The 16,033-nt window shown below is 31.0% G+C and overlaps 1 pseudogene across 1 annotated transcript in view; it reads right to left on the bottom strand.

Annotated features, from left to right (window-relative positions):
- Nucleotides 1-839: 839 nt before the first annotated feature.
- Nucleotides 840-16,033, bottom strand: part of LOC148279645 (sodium/potassium/calcium exchanger Nckx30C pseudogene) — a 48,445-nt pseudogene continuing 33,251 nt past the window's right edge. The window contains exon 3 of the transcript XR_015822822.1: nucleotides 840-1,261. The product of XR_015822822.1 is annotated as a sodium/potassium/calcium exchanger Nckx30C pseudogene (transcript). The remainder of the gene's footprint in view (nucleotides 1,262-16,033) is intronic.

The raw sequence follows: 16,033 nt of genomic DNA, 5'->3' as shown, positions 1-16,033 counted from the left end.
TATGTATTTACATATTTGAACATTAAGTAAATAAATTTGATATCTTGTATTGAAGGAGATATGATCAACTTTGAATATATCCGGATTACGTAGTCGCCTACTAAAAGATACTATAAGCAATCAAATACGCGTTTGTGCAAGAGCTTATCGTTATTTCATTTATGAAAGGACGTGATCAAAACAAATAATGGACTGCTATCTACGGAAAATTTATTACTTAATCCTGATATTCATTTCCCAGTCGCGAAGCAATAAATAATCATGAAATGGAGTTACGTAGAGTACACTTAAAAATGTTATAGTTCTTTTAAAACTCTTCGAAAGAGTTCAAATAAAGAAGTTCTTCTCGCAAAGCTTATAAAGAAAGGGGGGTAGGGGGTGGAACATAGCGCTTCACTCTCGTAAATCCACCATAATACGTCATCGTTTATTTTGATTATTTTATTTATCGATCACCGAGCGCCATCGATCAACCTATGTTGGCGTCTTCAATTTTTTTTTTAATACTAATTTTGTACGTACATAATTGATTGTTTCTAACTGTTTAATAAAACGAAAAGAATGAAAAGGCGGAATTTTATTTTTCAAGCTTGATTTTTATAGTTAAGTAAAATAAAAACAAAAAAACAAACCGACACGAGCATTTACTTAGAGATTAAACACGCGTTGACTTATGACTTCGATAACTTAAGAATGTTCATCATTGTTCATTGCGATCGCTCAAATGCTTTTCATGTTTTGAAGCACGTCGATAGTTATTTATGATTGAGCTACTGGAACTCAATTATAAACGTAATCTTCATCGGAACATATCGAGACGGTATAAAGTAAAATCGATATTTATGTTTGAAAATGTGTATATTTGGATAAAAATTTAAAATATCTTCGTCGGTAACTTGTAATTGAACATGTTTAGAAAATCAAAATGCTAAAATATTATATTTTTCATACAGGAAAATTCATTTTATTTTGTAAATAAAACATGAGATAAATTTAAACGTGCCTATGGAATGGGGGCCCTGGTCACTGGTTTTAAATCTACTTTTTTTCAATGAAACAATGTCTCACCATCGTGCATGGGGTCGATGGTGTGTATCATCAGCTGCAGGAGGCCGTGGCGAAACTTGGCGCTGCCGTGGTGGTGTGAGGAGGGGGGCACGGGGGCGGCGACGGGGGGCACCCCCGGGACGCGCCCCGCGGGGGCCCCACCACCCGTGTTGGTGCCCACTGACGTCTCGCTGGAAGTGGCAGCATTACCCTGCTGGAAAATTCATTAAAAAGTCAGTAAGAAATATTATTCTTATCAATAAACTGTAAATACTCAAGTCAGCAAAAAGCTTATCCTACCAGTCAATTAAGTCAGTAAAAAGTCAAGCTTTATTATTTTTTATTTTTTAAAGTGTTTATTCAATAAGATACACATGTTATGTATTTCAATATTAATAAATTATAAAAACCCTATGCCTAGAATTCTTTGGTCTGCCAACAAACATACCAGTCTTGATTTCTTTGATAACAAGTTGTCTTCTTTTAAACGATCACTGAATCAAATTAAATTATGAACACCTCTCTCCGGCTTCCACTCCCACAAAGTCTACTATATACCATTGAGTCTTTCTATTTTTTTATAATAATTTTCCATGTATAAATATGTCCTTAAAAATGCCCATTGGGCGTTTATATAAATAAATAAATAAATAAAAATAAAAACATAAAGTATTAGAACGTATTTGGCGCGATAAACTATAGTAGTTTGTCATTGGGTTCTTAAATATTAGTTTTAATTAAGATTCAAACAAAAGAGTACATACTTAATATCGTACACATATAAAGTATATTTATTTTATTTTTGATGCTTTGAAAAAATAAAAAAAAGTATCAAGAAAGCAAGGAAAAAAAATCAAAAAAATAAATAAAATGACTTAAACATTTTCTAAGTCTTTTTATGTCTGCCATGATAGTAAATTACTTTTCGACGCCCATGTTGACAGCATCATAAAAAATTCATCGCGTGCGCTTGGCTTTGTTATGCGTAGCTCTACGTCGTTCACCATAGCAAAGACACTCAAAACCCTTTACTGTACATAGGCATCGGTGCGAAGCGATTTGGAATATGCATCACAAATATGGAATCCTATGAACAATGTGCAGATATCGCGCATTAAAAATATTCTAAAGAAATTTGGCAAGTACATGTGTTACCAGTTGAAACTTGAGTTTAAATCTGATCAATATATTTAAATATGTAAAAAAACATCACCTCTGCAAAAACGTCGTGAAATAGCTGATAAAATTTATCTATTGAAAATTGCCTCTGGTTCAATTATTGACTATCCTAAACTACTATGCCAACTCTCTATTAATGTTCCTTCCAAAGTTCTAATCAATAACCTTCTTCTTTATATTCCTCTTGTTTCATCTAATTATAGGCAAAATTCATATTTATGGCAAACTTTAAATAATTTTAATATAATTACAAAATCATTAAACATAGATTTATTTGCGAATAATGATAGTGACGTGTGGCGTTTGCTTTCGAAATAATTCGTAGAGTTTTTTTCTTTTCTTTTGGATTAACATTAAATTACAGTTCATTTTATGTTCGAGAATCTTTTTTAACTTGCTGTGATGCTTCTTGCGAAAACCTGTAATTGGCTTATTTGTAATTTTTTTTTATTTCTATATATCGTGGGCATACAAGAAAAATTGACCAAGTGACAAAATCAATAGTGTTCAGGGGAGCCATTTTAGTGTTTTTCTAGAGTTCAATTGCTTCTCAAAGATCATATTTTTCAAGTAAGTAGTTGGTAATTTTACATTATATGTATGATACTTTTAACTTTAATGTAAAATATAAACGTATTTTAAAAACATTATTAATTTTATGTAAAAAAATAATTGAAGAACTTAGTCAATTTTACCTGTAAAATTTGACATGAAATTTTGCAGATAATCATTTTTGTTTTGTTCATTGAGGGAGGTAGTATTTTATTTCAAACCTATAAATTATGTTTTTAGGATAACTGTCAAATACAAAACGTATACTAACTTATTAACTACTAACTCTAACTAACTCTTCACTGGTGACATAACCTACAAGTAAAATTGCCTAACTGTTACTTGGTCAATTCTCTGGATCTTAAATTTACTAATAAAAGTGACTATGTGTGTTAGTCAGTTTTACTTGTCGAAAATCTGTGAGCTTCTATCAAATGGTCACATATTTTACAAATTATTTTTTTTTTGGAGTGTCGGATCGACTTGGCATTTTTACCAGTCAAGCATTATGCTAATACGATGTCAAAAAGTCAATAATCTCAATTTCGTCTTTTTCGCAAATGGTCACTTTTACGTGTATTACCACGATATAGGATAAATAAAGCAGTTGGTTATCCAAATAAATATATTATTTATTTTTTTACATGACCAAATCCATCAGATAGTTGCAGATGGACATGTCAAAAGTCGGAATAATCGGCGCGCGTGCATGAGAAGATGTATGAATATAGAGGAAGCGAGATCTGTATGCAAAGTTAGAGTAATGTGGCGTTCTATCCGCTTTGTCTTCCCTTACGGGAAAACGGCGTGATGGTTTGTTGTTGTTGTGGTTATAGTTCTTAAATCCATGTAACTTGTTTTTTGCCGATGTTATCATTTTTCGGTAGAAGGCCGTAATAAAGGACAAAAAAGGATGCTTTATCTATGGTTAGTTTGGTTAATTTTTCGTTTTTGCTTTGTAGTAGGATTTTGGATTTGTGAACAAAATGCTACGTTGCAATAGACTAACGCTGTGGTCGGCAAACTCATTAGTCAAGATCAGCAGTTAAAGAATTAAGATTTCCTTTAAGGGCCAAATTCCTGTTTTCAACTGTTTCTTCTGTAATGCCAACGTACTTTTATGATAAAGTTCGTGCATAAGCATCAGGAAATATACGTATTCGCTCTCCATGTTAACTTGAAATCCTTTAAATTGGCGATGATAAAAAGCTTTAGCTAAACTTGTGATGGCAATATTGATCATTACAACATTTCTTCTGAAAATGTATGCGCACAAAGCGGTTCTTGATGAATAATGCAATGGTAAAGAAGTGTCTCATGATTATTTTTTGACTTCGAAATCTTTAAAAAAAAAAGCATTTTGCCCCATCTACATCGTTGAAAAATTTTTATCGAGTTTAATATGATGTTTTTCCATGCATTTAATGACAGCATTTGCAATATTCTCGCAACATGTTGGAACTTTTAGTGCCAATAATCGTGAAAGTTTTTCTGTAGAACCGGTAGACGAAATCAATCGAATAAATGAGAAACTTGCGCTGTGCGAGCCGCGGTCAAGTGGCTAAAGAGCCGCATGTGGCTCGCGAGTCGCAGTTTGCCGACCTCTGGACCGACGAATCGTCATATTTTTTTCATAGCGATAGTTAGAAGACCGGCAATCGAAATAAGCTACTTTATATCTCGAAAAAAGATATTATTCCACCCGGAAAATTCTTATTGATAAACGACAAACCTAATTAATTACCTGACTTATTTCTCCCTAATACTATGCCAGCGAAACCGCGGGTCAAAGCTAGTGGAAAATAATTTTGTATAAGGAAAAATGTCCTGACACAAAATACATTATTTTTGTACTATTTTTTAAAAATTCATTGGTAGATTATTTGCCACGTATTTCGATTGTTTGTTTGTTACGTGAAGGTAAGATGATCAGTCTTACGCCTCAGGGACTATGAAATATTCTAGTGTGTGTACTGTTTGTGACACCTGATTTCTATAATCCGAATCATTTCTATCAAACTTATATGTTATTCTTATTTATATATTATGTAGGTGCATATAATATGCATTTGTGTGTTCGTTTTGAATCAACGTTCGCGTATTGTCAAACCTTATTTTATTGACATTATATCGTATTTACTGCTTTTTGTGGTTACCTACCGTATTGTATGGGACTCGCCGCACATTATTCATTTGATGTGTATCAGTTAAATTTTAAAATAAAATGCTTTTTTTTTCTGAATACGGTTTTGAAATTTAACATACTTTAAAAAAAATACAATTTATATCATTTCTTGATTTAAATTTTAACAAAAAGGTTTCTAACTTTTTACTAAGCTCTTTATTGTACCATTTTTAAAACAATTACAAGTTTTAAACAATTATTTTTTTATACTTACGCACCCACACCCACACACACGCACCCTCTCCCTCATTCATTCCCACACGCACATGTATCATCTCCCTCATTCATTCACGCATACACACATTCACACATACATGAATACAAACGTCACACAAATACAATTACGAAACTTCTTTTCCTATATATTATGTGTCATTATATTAACAGTGGATTTTTTTAATTGGCTTTAGCATTGTTAATATTTTTCTACTTATTTTGTTTATGTAATAGCTGTAAAAATCCCAAATAAATTAAAATAAAACAAAATAAAAACACTCATTTAAATCAATATTTCATATCAACCATGTAGGGAATCGAACCTGAGACCTCTTGCATTGTAGGAGCATTGTCGATTATAGTTAGGCAAAATTAGTCCGACGTGCAGCTGTCTTTTTCCCACAGGATCGGGGAGGCATTTGCGAAAGAGTGCCAGAAATACCAATTCATCAAAATTATCTAGAATCGCTTAGCATCGTAATTGAAAAAAAAACTTAGTAATTTTAAGATTCATTTTTTCATCTACAAACTTCATAACGGATTGATTTATTACACTTAATATGCCAATTACAACTGTTACACGAAGAAACATATTTACAAAAAACTGAACAAAAAGAACATAAAACTATGTAGCAAAGACAAACAAGGGCAATAAAATAATTCATAAACACGATAAAAAACAAGACTCCGAGCTAAACCATGCCAATTCATCTTCATTCCACACTGTTTTAGACGCGAAGAGATCTACGAAAAGCCGGATGATCTATCCTAAAGAATTCCAAGTTATGTGACGAATTGACTTATCTACACATTTTGGACATTGGGGCATAAAAACAAAAGTTGCCAATAAAGGATTTTAAAAATAGCATTTGTTGACTTCTGGTGGCATGGTTGGGAACGTGAAAAGACATTGATTGCAACAGAGATGGGACTCACTTTTAGCATAAAGTATTTTGGAAATGCATATAAGGTCCATCTCTGTTCTATGTTTCTCCAATGAAGATAGATTAAGAGATTGCTATTTTTCAAAATCTGATGTAAAACAGATGTAAAATGGTTTTATTTTTAAAAGAAAATATATTTGTTAGGTCAATTATTATTAGGTCACAAGATGTATATAGAAAATTATTATTAGGTCACAAGATGTATATTAATACATTTTGTGACCTAAGACCTACTTTCGTAGTTATCCATAATCTATTTCTGTTCAATCTACTAAAAGCCGAAACAACCTCAAAAAGTAAGTTTTTCGTTTCCTAATCGAACCTAAAAGGTCAAATCTTACCCCGGAGACTAATTTACGCAATCATATTGATTTCTCAAACTTTGTAATTTCTAATGAGAAATCAGAGCGCTTTTGGCATTAACATATCAATACATAGACATGCCCTAGGTCCTAGAGCCTAGAGAGTAAAATATTTTTGAAAGTATTGACACGAAAACGAGCACATATAGTCCTTAAAATGTAAAATGAGTAGAAGGACAGTTGTCAAAAAAACTGACGACATAACTTTGTAGTAACGTCTAAGGACTGATTTATATTGACACACGAAAAATCATTCGTATTTGGTAAGTATTTTTTTTTTTAATGAATGTAAATATAAATATAAATTTTTGACATATGAATCAACAGAAATATATAAAATCAGCTTTAAAACTAAAAAAAAAAACAAAATAAACTTAATTATTACCGACGTTCTTACAAGGTTACATCATTTTGCAAAAACGTTAGAGATAGGACTAATAGATTAAGGTAATTTGATCTAATAAAAAAATAATTCGTTTGATAATGTTCACGAAAAAAGTATAAATGTCTTATTTTTGGTAAATAATTGTATTCAACATACTAAAATAGGCTTGTTATTGCGTTTTTTTTTTTTAATTTTCGGAAACAGAGTTTCGTGATTGCATGAAATAACTGATAAAATCAATTTGATCAGTGATCCGTAATTTCCCATCACTAATGAAATTAGTTCGACAGCTGTCATTCTAATCAAGCTATATTTTAAGGACTATTTGTTTGTTTATGTATACCGGGGTTTCATTTTACGATTATGTATATTATGCTACCAAAAATTGGAGGAAACTCATTTTTGGTACACAAAAAAGTTTATATTTTAATGTTAACTATTATTAAACATTCGCTTTCGGTGGGTTCCAATCAGATTCTTTACTTAAATTCCTTATAATTTCGACCCATTTATTTCATTTCACTGGATTTTGGCGAATGAAAACAAATTATTAACTCATGTTTATTATATTTAAAAACGTATTCAAATCAGTGTCATCATTTTTGAAGGCTCAGGGCATGCCTATGTGTATTAATATGTCAATGGGTTTTGATGATTATTATTATTTATTTATTAAGTTATTCATTAATATACACGACAGGCATTGTTTTTTACCTTACAAAGATACATATTTAATAGAATATAAACATTTAATATAATGTGAAAAACAAAAAAAATAATTAAAAAGTGTTATTTTATTTATTTATTTATTTTATTTATTTATTAAAAGAAAACTACAGCCATTACAACAATTTATTTTATTTACAAATAAACAAAAATTATGGGCCAATTATAGCTTTCTTTCTTTTGACAAATACAATGTCAAAAAAAGAAGAAAAAAATCGTACATTGAAATAGCCACTCCGCATCATTTCAGACGAAAAAAAGAAATAAAATATTACAATAATAATGAAATAAAAAAAAAATACAAGATAAAGATTTTTGTTAACCCCTGCACAAACTTTACCCTATAATGGGAATCGCTCCACCCAACATCAGGAGAAATGTAGCAGCGGACACGGAGAGACACAAACGGATCCATGACCATAGACGCCCCTTTACGACCCTCGAATGGCTCCTCAGAGACTGGGATCGAGAAAGAGTTTCCGCAAAGTCACAACTGACTTCGAGACCTCTGCAGAAAGTGCAGAGAGGATCTATGAAGAGAAGAACGCGATAATAGGTTCTGGATAGTGCCATCCGAAAGCACAAACACCGCCCACAGTTTGGACTTCCCTAAGTGGAAAGTTCTCAACAGACTAGGGTAGGGGTGTCTAGGTGCAAATACAATCAACAGAGGTGGTGTTTTCTGGAGGTAGATGATATAAACTGCGATTGTGGAGGTGCAGCCTCATTTGCTGCGGTGTCCACAAATGCAGTTAACTTTTCAAGGGGTTGATTTAAGGATGACCACTGACAAGGCGATATCTGTCGCTGCACATTAGAGAGGCTAGGTCTAAAGTCCGGACCCGATAAGTAAGTATGATACAAGTCGTGAAAGGACACAAGTCAAACTTTTTAAATCGTCTGCGATACCGTAATTAATCAAATTAATTTCATAAGGGTCGACAGAATTACACCCAGAATTAAATTGATATTTTAATTCAGACATCATAATTCCTCGCAAAAATTTATGGTGACACAAAGAGGCTTCATTTCCTTCATGTTACACTAAAAACAATGAAGATAATAACTAGATTCAATTAATAATCTCACTTCCAGGACTGGGGAGAATAATCGAGGATTGATCAGGACAAAGGGAACCCTTTTGTTTGGGTGGAAATATCACTAACCCTCCCCCCATCTTTCCACCCTCTTTAGATTATTCGAGAAAGATCATTAGTTCTCATCAATTAGTCGAAGGCTATATAAACGCGTAAAATCGGGGCGGAGATTTATGGCCACATGTTATTTGACAGTTCTGGTTCTTTTGGAGAAGGGGAGGAATTAATTTTCCCGTTTGCATTCATCAAGCGATTTTTCCTAATTACTCATTTACGAAATCGCGTTAAATTAAATTAAGTTTTTTAATCATTTTTTCTCACCCTGAACACATAATTTATTAAGGAATTACTTTGGTTGATATCATGATTAATCGTGGGGATTTTTAGCATCGTGCATTTTAGAATTAAAATCTAACCGTACAGTTTTTTTCTTAATTATCACTAATTAATACATATTTTTAACTCCATAGGCGAAACCGTTAGATGGTCAATTGAGGGTACTATTTGCAAACCCGGCAAAATCCATCTTTCTTTATTTTGAGTAAATCACAAAAAACTGATACAAAACTTGACTTCAACATTTTTTTAAACTTAAATTTTTTATCATAATTAGTAAATATTTTATACTTAAGCAGTGATGACATAAGCATGATTATGTCAAAAAACAGTAGTGAAATAATAAATTAAATTTTCAACAATCCAACTTTACAATACTCAAGTAGAGGTGGCCATGTTTGCAACAAACCCGATTGTTTAAAAATCAAGTTCTTACAAAAAAAGCCAAATTTTTAACTGACAATGTTATAATTATTGTAAAAGTATTCTGAATGAGTTTCAATTAATATCTCACTTTTTTCTGATTTTGGATTTTGCCGGGTTTGCACTCGTAGTACCCTTAATTGATAAAAATAAAACCTAACCATGGAGTTTGATTGATGCATTGTATCAAAATAATAAACATATTTTATTTATCTGTCTATAGTATCTTTATATTTTCTTTTAAATACACATATTTTTATTTTATTTACAGTAAAAAAATTGGGCAATTTTTTATTTATTTTTATTGTTACTTTGGATAGTGTAAAATGGAAAAGTGTAGAATTTTGATTCAAACATTTTCTTGGTTAATCTGCAAAATTTCTATTGATAATGATGCATAGTCTTTTTTAGTTTATTAGCAAAGCAAATTTCCATCGATGAAGATTTTGTATTGCATTTATTAGTTATAAGTATTTTTAATTAATTGAGGTGCTCAACGTGTCTTTTAATGAATACGTATTGTATTGTTTGTATGTATGTTACACAATTATATCTAAATTTTAATGTAAATACTTAATTATATAAAAAAATAAACATAAAACAACTTTGTTTATAACTATTTTATTTTTCAACCTACCGGTTTCAAAGCTACGTTAGCTTCTTTATCAAGGTATACTAAACGAATGAATTATATCCTATTATCTTTTTACAGCGATTACTAAATATTACATCGATCATATGTATGCCTAGTTTTAAATATCGTTTTTTTTTTATTCATTATATTTAGATAACCAACAGCTATATATATATCTTATATATATGACAAAACAAATAACAAATAAGCCAATTACAGGTTTTCACAAGTAGCATCACAGTAAGTTAAAAAATATTTTCAAACATAAAATGAATAGTAATTTAATGTAAATCCAAAAGAAAAGAAAAATACTACGAATTATTTCGAAAGCAAACGACGTACGTCATTAAGATTATTTGTTAATAAATCTATGTTAAATGATTTATTTATTACATTAAAACTATTAAAAGATTGCCATAAATATGAATTTTGCCTATGATTAGATGAAACAAGAGGTATGTGAAGAAGAGGGTTATTTCTTAAAACTTTGGAAGGAACATTGATAGAAAGTTTGCATAGTAGTTCAGGACAGTCGATTGAACCAGAGGCAATTTTTAGTAAATAAATCGTATCCGCTATATCACGACGTTTTTGCAGAGGCAATATGTGATGTTTTTTACATATACGAATATACTGGTTGGATTTAAACTCAAGTTTCAACCGGAAACACATGAACTTTACGATTTAAAAAAAAAATATTTTCAATGCATGATATCTGCACATTGTCCATAGGATTCCATATTTGTGATACATATTCTAAGTTGCTTCGCACTAATGTACAGTAAAGGATTTTAAGTGTCTTTGCCATAGTGAACGACGTGGAGCTACGCATAACAAAGCCAAGCGCACGCGATAACCTTTTTATGATGCTGTCAACATGGGCGTCGAAAAGTATAAATATAAGTCTAAATACTCGTATGTCCTTTGGGCGTATATATATAAAAAAAAAACAAGTCTTCTATCCTTATAGAGTATTTTTATCACACCGAAAAATAAATTACATATATTTTTTTATTATTAATAAAACATATAATACAAAAGTACATATTATACTCCCAGGAATTATTAAAGAAACTCATTTGGGACCGTACATAAGAAAAAGCATTTTTTGGACAATACATAATATCATACATATTAATACATCCGAAGTAGAAAGAAAACATTATTGTATAAGAAACATAAAACACCATCCATATAAAATAAATTAATAGTTATCACGATCAAAAAGATTTAAGAAATATTTTTTAATTGCGACACTTCTGAATTTTTTATTCAATTTTTCGTGTCTTAACTCATTTGTTATTGTTTTCTGGGCTTTTTTTTCTTCGAATCTAAGCAAGCGTAGGATATTTTTGTTTGTGTTAAGTATTTATGCGTGGTACAGATTTATAAATGTCACTAAATTGATATTATTGTAGCTGTCATTACCAGAGATCTAGAACAGTTACGTATTGATACAGACGTTCGGGCGTGCAAGGTATAGTAGAGTGCTGTTTCTCCTTTCAATTGCTTAACCGGTGGAGGCAGAACCAAAGACTTGAACAAAGAGTTTAGGGAAGGTGGATGGAAATAGATTCAGGGTGTTTATATTTAAATGCATAAGAGCAGGTTTCTTGTAAAACATCATGTTTCACATGGGTTGGAATAAAATATTATGTGATCACATAATAATAAAAATTACTCCAGAAAGCAAATTGAAGTAGGGTAGTAGAATACTTTTCTTTCTATATTTATTTTATAATTTACACTTTTTATTACGTAATATATAACTTTTTTTCGTGAAAACAAAAAAACCAACATAAGCATGGCCTGTGCGTGGGTATACAAAATCTAGAATACATAATAAAATCCAAGGTGTAGATGTATATATCTATATATTTTAAAGGCAATGTTCGTATGTGTGTCCTCGATGGACTGAATAACTGATCTACGTCTGGTTTTCAGCGAAATGTACATATTTGCCTAGAACAGATGTATAGCTCTTAAAATCTCCAATTTATAAAGTAGAAAAAAAAGTTAGCAACACAAATGATTTTTTTAATCGCTCACCAGGGTTGCATTCGTCGAGAATGCACATACATAAAAAATGGAAGGACGTTGTTTTTTTGCGTGTAAAAAAGTTTGCTTTTGAATGCTTACAAACAACATTAGCTTTTTATGGATCCCAATCAGATTTTTTCCTTAAATTCCTTATAATTTCTACCCATTTGGATTTTTGGTAATAATAAAATAATGTCAACTGACATTCAATACATTTTTGAAAATCGTATTCCTAACTTAAGTGCGCCCCTGAGCAAAGTTTGACATTTGCGTAAAGAATTCTATATTTAAAAATGAATTATTTTATGTTTTGGAATTCAAACATAAACTAATACTTAAGTACCTACTTAAATTCAATATATGAAAATCTATTATTTTTAGATTTGGAATTCAATAATAAACAAGTACCTAGGTTTCTATTTATCAACGAAAAGTTACATCATCTTTTTTACTTTAATCCGAACAGTTTAAAATATATATATATATATATATATATATATATTTTTTTAAATTCATTTTTTTGAATGAGCAAAACCGATAGAAAGACCTCCTCTGTCTTTAACACGCTTTTCAAGTATATAGGGGGAATGCTTTTACTAGAGAAAATCAAAGAAGGATCTTAATTGTGTCAAAACATCTCTGTTACACTTGTTTTGTTGAAAATATTTAACATTTATTTATTGACATATGACGTCAGATATGAAGAACGTTTCAAAGAAAAAAAATATATAAAAGTCTAGATATCTACAGGGCTTATGATCTATCATTGGCTGGTTTAAGTAGCCACATTACACACTGTGTAACATTTTCTATTCTACCAATATTTGAACTTCTATATTTCTTCAGTCCTTCCATCAATTGACGTTTGTGAAGTTAAAGAGCTGAAACCTTTATCGATGCGGGTGAGATTCTCTAATTGAATTATTTCCCCGGCATACTAGGCCATCCCTAACAAATATTTTTTTACTTCTTCTCGGACCTGGTGGATTTATCAACAATATTTTTAGTTTGTCAAAATTTTTGTATCCTTTGAAATCTGTAGCTTTTAAAAAAAAAATACTATTTACTACAGGTTTCACTATTCAAACTGAAATGTCGACACTACGACGAAAATGTGTATATATTTTGTTACACTATTAAAACTATTAATTTTAAACTCCACAATGCCCAATGTAGACGATCTGCTACATACCGATAATCGGTGTATAAAAGTGATTTCAAACATGACATGTGTATCACTCGGCGACTAGTTTATTATATTGTATACATAGGGGAGGGTGGGGCATGATGGGGCCTTTGAGGTAATTCGTCAATAAAACGCGCTTCCTTTTTTGAATCCGTTAAAAAAAGTTTAATTTTATAAACTTTCATCTTTAATCTAACAAACGTGTTACAAAAAAACTAAAAATGAGATAAAAAAACTAGTGAAATAAATCAATTCAAAACAGTCGTAATTATCCCGTCTTGCCCCACTGGTGGGGAAAGATGGGGTACCGCCTACTGCGGTTCGCAACTAGAACAGACAAGGATGGTGTCTTGGTTTTTTTCGTCTACTCCAGCGCATGAACAGTGTGCCCAGCTCTGGCACATTTGACACGCTATCCAGCCTTTATTTGACTCAACGTATGATCCTCTACAAAACAGGCATTGTGTATCATCTTCATCATTTATGGAAGAAGAGTTACGTCTTGATCGTTTCGATGGCTACTTCATTTTCATTAACACCTGTATGTTTAGGACCCAAAAGAACCTTCACCTTATCTATCCTGTTATTATTTTGCCTGGCCAACGTAACTTTTCGCTCCAAAGTAGTTTGAGGAATTGATTAAAATCTTGCAGCTAGTTTATATCCTTTTCTCCCTTCTAAAATGTCTTCTTTATCTCGCTTCATGCATTCTTTTGACCGACTCCCCCTCTTGATCTTTCAAACGTAGTTTCGGACCATATTCTGCTTACACAAAGAAAATAAAAACTGTTACTACATTGTGTTCAAGCAATGAGGTAAGATGGGGTACCGATACCCTGTCTTGCCCCTTTTACTATGCTTGTTAACAACGTTTATTGTTTACGAAATACAATTTCTCTGGAAATAGTTGATGAACTTACTGTAAATTACAATACTTTGAGCTTGTAAAGCGACCATCAGCCAGTTAAAATCACGATATGCTTCTTTTAATGTCACAAGCAGCAAAACTCGATAAAATAACATAAAATTTGCAAAAAACACGTTTAGTATCGCTGCGTATCGGAGCGTGCACACATGTCCGCTGCAATTGCATCATTGGTGGGGGGTCTAAGGAGAGCATCAAATGGCGTAATGTGCTCGGAGCTACTCGGCAGATTTCGGCTTTTATCGCAGGGTCCCATCTTGCCCCACTACCCCATAATGCCCCACCTTCCCCTACTACCCATAGTAATTTATTTTTAAAAATCGCCACCAGGGTAAAAAATTTCGATAAAATTTAAAACAAAAAGTCGGTTGCACATATTCTGTCTAAGGTTCAAAGGGTAATTTTATTGTTTTTTTTTTAAGATGTGAAGTTATAATTGTTTCTGCAACTTCCATTATTTTACAAAAATATGTTCATAAGAATCGTTATTAGTTGTTTGTTTACATTCTTGTATTTTTCAACTTTTTAATGCCCGATATAGCATATTGTCCACATAAACTAAAATATGAAATTAAAACTGTTTTTTTTTTTAAATTTTAATTCATTATTTTCTCCAGTGTTTGCATAAAAACATAAATAATATGTGTTTTTAGATGAAATTAGATAAATTAGGCATTGAAGGGTTAAACAATTAAACCGAGGCACGCCAATGACCACCTAAAGAAAATGATCCAATGACAACTATGTTGAAGGTGTATAGTGGGATTTGCATGTTAGTTTAATTGGGATCCTGACAAATATTACCATCAAATATTACAATTCTTTACCATCTATAAGTCCACAATATCAAATTTATTTGTAGCTGCTCGTCAAACTTATTGACAATTCAATTTCATAAATTAAAAAAAAAAATACTTGTTTATTTTTATTACCTTATACTTGTTTTTTTTATTTTTTACTATTATATCAAATTGCATTGTAGTATTGGCAAATACGCATTTCATATATACATATTTTTATTTCTTATTTTTTCGTGATAATATATGCTTGCTTGTTTATTAATTTAACTTAAAAATGTCTTTCTTGCTTACCGTAACACTTTATTTATTGTTTGCTTTACAGAATTTATTTCATAAGCTTATATCTTTCCATTTTTTGTTTATATGCTTACTGTTTTTTCTTGCATACCGTTGTTATTATTGTTTTTTTTTTTTACTTTGTAAAACTTTATATCCTTTTAAACTAATTTCACATATTTTTTCTGTATATTCTGTGTTTATTATTTAGTATGTTAGCATGTATTTCATTTTTATTTTTTGTAAATGCCTTTTGGGCGTTAATGGACAAAATAAATAAATAAATAAATAGACGGGAAGGTCTTGAAATTGATACACATAGAAAAGCGTTTTTGTAATTTATTTTTTGTGATTAATTTATATAATTACACAAAATAATTTATGTTTTTTTTTCTATTACAATGTACTTTTATACATAGTCTATCTTATAACTGAAGCTTTCCTTTAAGAAGACTAGGTTTTGTACTTGAAGAGTGACTTACACTGATTTAGTTATTTAGTAATTTAAAGTTTTATAATTCCGAATACAAGTGGAATTATACGTTTTAGATATTAGACATTTTCAGGCGTTGCCTAGTATGTAGGGGAAATCATTCGATCAGATAAATCTACGCGCAACAATAAAGGTTTCAGCTCATTGACTTCAAAAACGTCAACAGAAGGAATAGTCAAAGGAATATAGATGTTTAAATATAGGCAGAATGATAAATGTTACACAGT

This window comes from Micrasema longulum, unplaced genomic scaffold (genome assembly GCF_059751315.1).
Source record: "Micrasema longulum isolate JH-2025_06_02 unplaced genomic scaffold, ASM5975131v1 h1tg000689l, whole genome shotgun sequence".
NCBI classification, from domain to species: domain Eukaryota; kingdom Metazoa; phylum Arthropoda; class Insecta; order Trichoptera; family Brachycentridae; genus Micrasema; species Micrasema longulum.
Note: the sequence above shows the minus strand (reverse complement) of the source record. Positions and strands in the feature narration are given on the sequence as shown.